This window comes from Maniola hyperantus, chromosome 8 (assembly GCF_902806685.2).
Source record: "Maniola hyperantus chromosome 8, iAphHyp1.2, whole genome shotgun sequence".
NCBI lineage: Eukaryota > Metazoa > Arthropoda > Insecta > Lepidoptera > Nymphalidae > Maniola > Maniola hyperantus.
In genome coordinates this window covers 12,456,208-12,466,238 of record NC_048543.1, presented here as the reverse complement: position 1 = coordinate 12,466,238, position 10,031 = coordinate 12,456,208, and the positions used below count along the sequence as shown (strand labels likewise).

The window sequence follows — 10,031 nt, the reverse complement described above, 5'->3', positions numbered from 1 at the left end:
GTTTGTTGGTTTCCTGCAAACTTTGTTCGTTATTTTGTTTATCTATAAGAGATCTGTTTACGTTGTGTTTTGATAACTAAAACGAAATTTTAGGCTTCGTATTGGCTCAGATTACGTAACTCCAAGTATAAGCACGTATTGATTGATATTATTTCCAGAACGTCTCATCACAGGTAATATTGTAAGAAGAACCAATAGAGTTGGGGTCCCCAAGTGCTGGAATAGCGATCTCGCACTTGAAAGCGAAACGCTGACAGATTCACACCCCCACTAGGCTAACGGACAACATAATATAACGAGTCGCAGAGAGCTACTACATCCAAGCGGTGCAAGACCGCGGATCTACCTATGTCCAACTGTGGACGTCTAACCCCCCGTTCCCACTTGTCGTTTATCGGGCCCAGATCGGATGTTCCAGTGGCAGAACATTAATTTATATGAAGCTATGAAGCTATTCACACTTGTCGGAAACCGATTTGGTGTCAAAATTGACTGCCACTGGACCATCAAGAAACGACAAACGACAAGTGGGAACGGCAGATAAGTATTGGTAGTCAACGAAACTACAACGCTTATGTTGCCACGTTAGCTAAACCTACGTTGACTTTACAAGTTACACTCTAAGTTGTACTTCCTAGCTCCATCCCAAACAAGTTAGTTTTTCCTTACTCCTTCCACGTCTTTTTTGCGATAGCATCATCAAGGTCATAACAAAACAAATATTTGAGGGTAATTTTGATAACAAGACCCCAGGAGGTCGTCCCGTTTGTGTTTCAACTTGTATATTGTCGTAATTTAGGGAGATATATCGTTTTCTTTGTGATAACGCATGATGTATGTTCTGAGATAAAAAATATTAAACAACTTCCCCGACTTCAAAAAGATGGAGGTTCTCGATTCGACCCGCAAGTAGGTCAAAGTAGGTACCTAAGTACCTACATTTCGAAAATGTTCACACATAATTTTTATTTTTTTGGTTTCCATTTTGTTAGCGTCGTGGCGTAGTCCATTTTTTGGTTGGCTGGTGGATTCGTTGGTTAGTTATAGAACCGTATATATTTATACTTATAATAATCATTGGCAGGCATCACGCACTGTTGATACCTTTTCTTTGACTTTGGTTTTCAGGCACAAAGGAATAAAAAAAAGACAATATCTCGAAGCTTCTCGAAAGCTTAGCCTTCAAAGTAGCAGAAAATTTTGCTTAGATATACCAAATATCACCACTTTGCAGCAGTGATAGGCCTAGTGGTAAATAGCGCGTAGAGTAGAATCGGAAGATTGCTGGTTAGATCCCGGGCACGTACCTCTAACTTTTCGGAGTTATGTGCACTTGCTTTAACGGTGAAAGAAAACGTTGTGAGGAAACCTCCATGCCTGAGAGTCCTCCATAATGGTCTCAAAGGTGTGTGAAGTTTGCCAATCCGCACTTGGCAAGCGTGGTAGACTATGGCCGAACCCTTGTCATTCTGAGGAGAGACTGGCTGCTCGATTGCGGTAAAACAACAGCTACAATGTCACGATCGCAATCACCTCCGATTGGTTGATGATTGCTCACCATTATTAGCCGCAATGCATTGTTGCACAAGAATATCATAAATTCAACCAATCACTACAATTGCGATTGTAATAATGATTGATGCAGGTTTTACGAAATCAAGCTACTGTGCTCAGTATTGATTCAGTGAAGGGTTAATCATGATGATAATGATGGTACCTAGTATTATGGGGAAGACATCACGCCGCGCAACTGTAAACTAAATCATGCCACAAAAATCTAGCCTGTAGACAAAACTATTTTACATAATATCACTGTATGAAAAATCCGGCAGCTTATTTCCAGTATCGCAACACATTCTGATACAAGAGGAAAACGCATTACCCTTTGTAACATTTGAATGATCGGAGCCACAGAATTAGAATAGTCTAGATAGGCACCGCAACCGTCCGTCCAGATGTGCCTTTTTAAGCCATTCCTTTACTTTAAACTTTATTGCACAACCAAACAGCGGACTTAAAGCGGGTCCATAAATATGTATTAGGTACTATGATGCTGATGCCCGCGACTTAGTCCGCTCGGATTTAGGTTTCCAAAAATCCCGTTGGAACTCTTTGATTTTCCGGTATAGAAATAGCTTATGTCTTCCCCGGGACGCAAGCTATCTCTGTACCAAATTTCTGAAAGGATGGGCCGTGAAAGGCTAGCAAACAGACAGACAGACACAGTTTTGCATTTATAATATTAGTATGGATTTTCGCAATCCGATCACTGCGATCAAGATATTTATGCGTCGCCAATACGGATACGGTGATCCAGGCAAATAATAAATACATCTGGACCAGAATTAAGGCTTTTTTTACTCTTAGAAATTTGGCCAAAAGCCTATATTATTTTCATTCTTCTGTCACTACCTTCTTTCTGTCAATCTTCTTTCCAAATACAAAAAGACAAAAAAATAAAGACTTGACAAGTCGTAAGGAAGAATAAGCATGGTTGGTGTTCATACCTACAATTTAAGTAACGAAGATGCGGCATCTAGTTACTCATAGTCCGTGGTTGGATCCCTTGTTTACGACTCTTGTTGACAGTCGATCCATGCTTTGAAGTTTTCCCTCCCTGCTTCAAATGGCTGCGATTTGGTTCAATAACTTTCTTTTGATGTTTGTTTCAATGATTACCTTCTTAGACCTATAAACACATTCTCGGGCTGCAAAATCATTCATTTTGCATACCACTCTACTATCGTGGTACCTCCTACTGGATTGTCTATTTTCATCAGCTCATTTATCATCAGTAGTTTTTCCAGTTTGTGCCTACTTTATAATTTTGTTAATTGAAGAGAAACTTCATAAAATCTCAAAAATATTCCATGATTGAGAATTGAGATATCAAAGGAAATGTTTTCTTTTTCTGCGTTTTGTTTTAAGAAATTTCCAATGCAATAGTCTTCGCCGGTCTCGTTAAATTAAAACATCTTCATTGCATTTTAATTTTCCTTTTGTATAACAAATTTCTTTCGTGAAATTGAAATCGAAGTGAACTAGTTAATTACGGTTTTTATGATAGGGTGCAATTTCGAAGTGCAAACTTCATCTCCTTCATACTAATTAGTTGAGCTAGCTCTCGCTTTAGAAGCGGCATAGAGACACGCGGTTGGTGAGCATTGCAAAAATAGCTTCACTGGGTAAGCGGGTGTTGGCGCACTATGAGGAAGGGCGGCCGCTCGTGCTGTCGGTGGACAGCAGCGCTTATGGTATCGCGGACGGTATCGAAGGGGCCTATCAGCTATGTTTCTCGCACTCTGAACGAAGCTGAGAAAAAGTACAGTCATTTAGATAAAGAGGCCCTGGTCATATATTTTGGTATAATTAAACACCATCAGTTTTTATTTGGTAGGCATTTTTAGTTGAAAACTGATCATAACCCTTATTTTCGGTGACAAGAATGGTATTTCTCAAACGGCCGGCGAGTAGATTACAGCGGTGAGCCGTTCGTTTGGCAGGTTACGATTTTTCGATCGAGTTTGTGCGATCCGAATAGGTGACGCGTTATCGCGTTTATCGATATCGCACGAGCGACTTTCCACATGCCTCAACCAACAAATTAGTTAGGTATATAAATTTATTAGAGGCCCTACCCGTCGATTATAAACAGATCGCTAAGGAAACTCAGAAGGATGCCATGTTACGGTGTTAATTGTTATGTAAGATATCGAAATATTATGATATTTTTGGTTAGCCGGCGGCTGCCAGCTGTGAGGTCGAAAAATCTTATTTTGCTCATAAAAATGATATCTGTATGAAATTAGGATGTCTATACAAAAATGTATGTGTGTATACAAAATATAGAGTGATTATCCCGTCGGAATTAAGGAAACCGGTGCTCAGTGAACTCCATGAGGGACATTTTGGTATGAACAAAATGAAAAGTATTTCGCGAAACTATGTTCATTGGCGAAACATAGACAACGACATCGAAGAGCTCTGCCACTCATGCAGGCGCATGCTGGACAGGAGCGGCAGAGCTTGACGCACCCGCAAGCGCACCCCTTCACCCATAGGAATTCCTATAGCATCCGTGGCAGCATTGACATGGAAATTTTGCTGAATGTTTTGGTAAGTGTTATTTGGTTGTAGTAGACGCATACTCAAAGTGGATCGAAGTGATGGAGGTGGCAAGTACGACGGCCAGCGCAACCGTTAAATCTTTGTGATCAATATTTGCCCGATTTGGGCTCTGTGCCCAATTTGTAACAGATACGGCCCGCCTTTTTTATCGGACGAGTTGCAGACGTATTGTTTAAAAAGCTGTAGCAACTTCTTCTGACTGGCTTGTGCTTGCGCGTGACAAAGTGTATCTATTCTTGTCCATCGGGGCCAGCTGATCCTGGTGTCTCCGCCACTCATTGCCGTTGCCTATATTTACCTTATAAGACACTGGGCCAGTTTTCTCCGCTATTAAATCCTGAGACCATTTCCTGCCCTTCTGTGTATACAAGTGTGCGTATTTTTGTAACGTATTGATAATTATTTGTAATTATTGCTGTGCTTAAAAGGGAGCTATGCAAGGTAGATTTAAAATGTTTAGAATAAATGTCAGTTAACTTCCGAAGCTTGTTTCATTACGTAGCAGTTTCAAAAGACCCTCCCTGTGTCAGTTCCCCTAATTACATGACATCGCACAAATTCTAAAGGCAAACGATGACATATTTTGATAAGTTTAAAATATAAGGACGTGTCTGGGTCAGAGTCCAGATGACCTGAATGTTAATTAAGCACACTCGCTTTTTCTGAATGTCTCCATGTGTAAAAGGAGAAACTAACTGCCTTACATATCAACGTGTAACCACAGAATACTTAAATAGGTAATACCTTCATCATCATCATGATCAACCTATCACCGGCTCACTACAGAGAACAGGTCTCCTCTCAGTATGAAGATGGTTTGGGCATAGTCCACCACGTTTGCCAAGTGCGGATTGGCAGACTTCACACGCCTTTGAGAACATTATGTAGGTAGAACTCTCAGGTATGCAGGTTTCTTCACGATTTTTTCCTTCACCGTTAAAGCGAGTGATATTTAATTCTCAAAACGCACATAATTCCGAAAGTTAGAGGTAGTAAGTACATACCTTGTTCAACTCAAATCGCGAGGTAATGAGAAAACCCGTACAAAAATGTGGCGGGTTAGCTAATTTTTTTTGTTCCATTTACTTTGAGTGTTTTTGTTGGTTTGTTGGTTGTTGGTTGGTCTTCAATTACATCGCAACTTAATAATAGATCGACGTGATTTTTTGGACTTAAAAACCTGGAAAGCGACAGTGAAGAGCTTATTTTTTATGCCGGAAAATCAAAGAGTTCCCATGGGATTTTTACAAACTTAAATCTGCGCAAACGAAAACACGGGCATTAGCTAGTTTCTATTATAAACTAAATCATACATCCTTGAAAGATATCGTTACCTTAGAAAATCACCTCACGTACATCCGTACCTTCCTAAGTCAGATATCTTGGCAGCGTATTTCAATACGTCTGATAATACTAGAGAGTGAAGGGTTAATTTAAGTTGGCTTGATATGTATTTTAAAAACTTGGCTCTATCTACGTTCTATCGTAATAAAGTTTTAGATTCATCTGTTGAAAATATTTTCTACTATTGGTTACCTCAGCGAGCTATGGAGAGGGCTATGTTAGGCGTTTCCTTGAGAGATGAGATCCAAAATGAGGAGATGCGCAGGGAGAACCAAGGTCACTGACATAGCCAAAACCACGGAACAGAAACAAAACTATAATTAGCAAGCTGAAGTGGCAGTGGGCAGGTCATGCCTGTCGTAGGGGCGATGGCCGTTAGAGCTGGAAAGTCCTTGTTTAAGTAAACGTAGTGTGTGACGCCCTCCAGCACGATGGACCGACGCGATAAACAGGCTGGCGGGAAGTGGCTGGATGAGGAAGGCTGAGGACCGGCTGTGGTGGCGCTCTTAAGCGTAGGCCTATGTCCAACAGTAGACGTCCACAGGCTGATGATACTGATGATGATTAGTTACCTGTTTTCGCTACCTTTTCATACACCAACCATCGTAAATTATGTACAACATTTCTGTTCGACTTTAGGTCATAGTGACTTTTACGGCCTACGAAATAGCCCGAACTTACGGATATAAATATCGCAACACGTTTACGCGGTTGTTAGTATTCTAAAAACGTTCGAAACTTTGGTATATTTTATGAAGTTAGCTACTTTGACTGGATTAAATCAACCATATTGAAGTGGCGAAAGTTAGGAGTGGGATGATGGTATGCAATTTAAATAGTTTTATTGTAGTCCACACTTTCTTATAAGTTTGGAAATCAAGACAGAGAGAAACAGGAGAGAAGTGCGACAGGAGATATCCATCGATAAAGGCTGTTTACGCCGAAGCAACAATTTGCACCAATGCGGCATGCTACTCACAACATTGCATCTTCTTCATACCAGTGACGACACAGCCCGTTCCTTGCTATTAGAGCCTGCATGCCTGAGAGGTCTCCATAATATTCTCACAGCTGCAGCTGTGTGACATCTCCCAATCTACGCTTCGCTGGGGTGATAAATAAGCTATGGCCGAAACCTTCTCAATCTGAGATGAGACCTGTCCATAGTAGTGGGCTGGCAATTTGTTATTGATGATGATGATGACATTCTATAAATTTGCTTATGGCTGTACATGTATAAGGGTATCATATTGATAAGTACAAGTGCTACTATAGTACAAATACAAATCCCCAAAGAGAAGAAAACACTCTGAGATAAAAGATAATTAATCATCACCATCGTCAACCAATAGAGGTCCAATGCTGAGCAGTGAGCACAGGTCTCTTGTAGGGACTTCCACATACCACGGCCTAACGGCTCCTTGTGACTCGTTTGAGTGGGGGTCGGGGCGAGGGGTGAGTGGGGGTTGGGCGAAGGGCGGGAGCTTCTAACGCTGCGCTTTTCGGTGCGAGGTCGAGGTTCTAGCACCTTGGGACCCCAACGTCTATCCATATAACTACCCTGCCCATTGCCACTTCAGCTACGCAACCCATCTAAACTATGTTGGTCACTTTGGTTCTCCTACGGATTGGAACGACACCTCAGCAGAGCTAAATATGACAGAATGAATAAGGCAAGCACAGGATTTGTAGTCAGTACCCGTAGTATAAGATTTTACGTCTCACCAAACGTTGCTAGAATTCGAGAGTCGAAATACTTCCGCGTTATAGTAAACTGGATCTTAAACGCCTTGTTTTAAAGCTCAAGTTTGTTTACACATCTACAGCCTGCGCTTCAAGCGGAAACATTGCGAAAATAAAATCAGTGGCATTGAATATTTGACTTCAATTCCAGGCTCTTTAGGTCCATTTTACTTTGATGTTATTTTGTTTCGACTCTCGAATTCTAGCAACGTTTGGTGAGACGTAAAATCTTATACTACGGGTACTGTTACACAAATGAAGACAGTGGCAGCTAGCTCTTACGAAAACGGTCCATCGACACGGGCCTGTAAAGATAATCCAAGTCATTTTTCCATTTCTTCTCAAGCCTCTTTGTCCGTGTGACTAATGGTCACTCGTTAATCACGCGAGAGCTTTTTCATAGTTATCTTGGCATGCACGGTTTTTAGACCAGTGGGCAAGAAGTGGGGCGATTTATCCTTATTTTGATAATGTATTTATAAAGTTTTTTTTTTGTTAACATAAGATTGTTTTTTTTATTTTTAGAGAATATCTCAACGCTCAAGGTGCGAATTAAAACCCAAAACCTAAAATTTTTAATACCTAATTTAAAAAATGATTTAATATTAATTATTTTATTCTAGAAAATAATAATCTTACACATAAATATACGTTTTTTTTTTTTTTTTTTTTTTTTTTTTTTTTAAATATACGTTTTGTTTTATTTTATTTGTACCAAAACATCCATACTATCCGAACTTATATTATAAATGCGAAAGTGTGTCTGTCTGTCTGCTAGTTTTTACGGCCCAACCGTTCAACCGATTTTGATGAAATTTGGTACAGAGTTAGCTTATATCCCGGGGAAGGACATAGGCTACTTCTTATCCGGGAAAATTAAATACTTCCCACGGGATTTTTAAAAACCTAAATCCACGCGGACGAAGTCGCTAGGATCATCTAGTTAAGAGTGGTAAAAGTGGACAAAGAAGCACTTATCTCTATGAGAGATCTCTACCCTGACCCTTGGCAGTGCGAGAGGGAGTAGTAGAGGTTTTAGTAGGTTAACGCCGAACTTTTTAGCTCGAAGCCCAGCGTATGTAACATTTTAGTGAAGTGACATGTTAATGGAATTTATAGCTTCGGGCCACAGACGAGGTCTAACCCTAGGAAAAAGTTAAAAGCATTATACGATATAATACGTTGTACAAAATACATATTTCTGATAATATTATACCAAGTTTTTATCATTTTGTATCACTATGTTTTTGTACCTAAGGTATTAAATTTAGACAAAAATCAATTGAGTTGCTATTATTCTAATTTTAGAGTAGGTCTGTACGTTAAAAAATCCAGACAAGTAATAAAATATTACTCAGGTAAGGTATTATAGAAGATGCCCGCGAGTTCGCTCGCCTGGATTTTGTTTTTTTACAAATTCTGTGAGATACAATAAAACTTATAGCTAGCCTTATGTAATTACTATACAAATCATGCACGCGTGGAATGGTGCCAAGAATACTGGCTGCATAGCCGCGCTGGACAGTCAGGCTGATCCGTTGCGCAAAAAATGAGCCTCGTCTGGTGACAGATCACCAGATGAGGCGCTGAATCGCGGTGAAATGTCTCGTAAATTTTTTTTAGCACTAAGACATAAGTAGTGAATTAAAATTACGTATTAATTAAAAAGCTTTGTGTGAGAATGTAGTAGGTAATTGAATATGAAAATATTTTAATCACACAGATAAGGTAATGTGGTCTAACCTAGTTAGCTAATGCAGTTGCTTCTAAGTTACGTGAAATTCTACCAAAACTGGGTCAGCGTGAAATTAAAACCAGCTAATATTCTTACCGAGTTCATTTTGAAAGCGAAGATAATAGAATTTGTGACAGCATAGATAAGTATAGATAGTTTTTATTAAAATGCTTATTCTTTACAGTATTCAAAAACAACCGATTTTGGAACTGTACAATACCTAAAGAACAATTGAAAATAACCTTTTCCACTGGTATTTAATTGAATTTTACATAATATCGTTTCATCCCGGTTTTACTCTGGAGAAGTTTCAAAAAATCCTCTCTTAGAAAATTTACATTTTGTTAAAAATAACGGCAAAAATAAGCCTATTAATGCTTATACAAAATACCTTTAGATAAACTCAAAAAGTAGAGTGTTCTGAATGTAAGTAAACACACAATAACAAAGTAAAATGAACAAACGAAATGAGGTCTGGCAACTTACCAAATTAAAATCAATATCAAAATAAGTATGATAGCACACCGTGCTTCCTACAGTTACAATATGAATTACAATTAGATTCCATATAAGGCCATACAAAACATCTCCAAAAGAAATTAATGTAACACATAAAAACGAAGTGAACAGGGAAAATGTGGTCTGGCAACTTACCAAATTAAATTCAGACAATATATTATTATTATGAAAGCTAACTGTGGTTTCTGAAATATATAAATATATAAAATATAAATATAAATAATACATCATCATCATCATCATGATCAACTCATCCGCGCCGGCTCACTACAGAGCACGGGTCTCCTCTCAGAATGAGAAGGTGTTTGGCCATAGTCTAACATGCTGGCTAAGTGCAGATTTTCATACAAAACACCTAATAAACTATAAAAAGTGAATGGTATGTATGTTAGGTACACGCAAAAACAAAGTAAAGTTGAGCCTCAATAGCTCAACGCCTAAAGCAGTGGATTGAAAACCGAAAGGTTGACGGTTCAAACCCCGCCCGTTGCACTATTGTCGTACCTAGCACAAGCTTAACGCTTAGTTGGAGAGGAAAGAGGAATGTTAGTCATTTAATATG

General features: G+C 39.2%; 1 long non-coding RNA gene across 1 annotated transcript in view; it reads right to left on the bottom strand.

The window, feature by feature from the left end:
* Window positions 1-920: 920 nt before the first annotated feature.
* Window positions 921-10,031, bottom strand: part of LOC138402649 (uncharacterized) — a 305,836-nt gene continuing 296,725 nt past the window's right edge. The window contains exon 3 of the long non-coding RNA XR_011237008.1: window positions 921-935. This is a non-coding gene — a long non-coding RNA (uncharacterized lncRNA). The remainder of the gene's footprint in view (window positions 936-10,031) is intronic.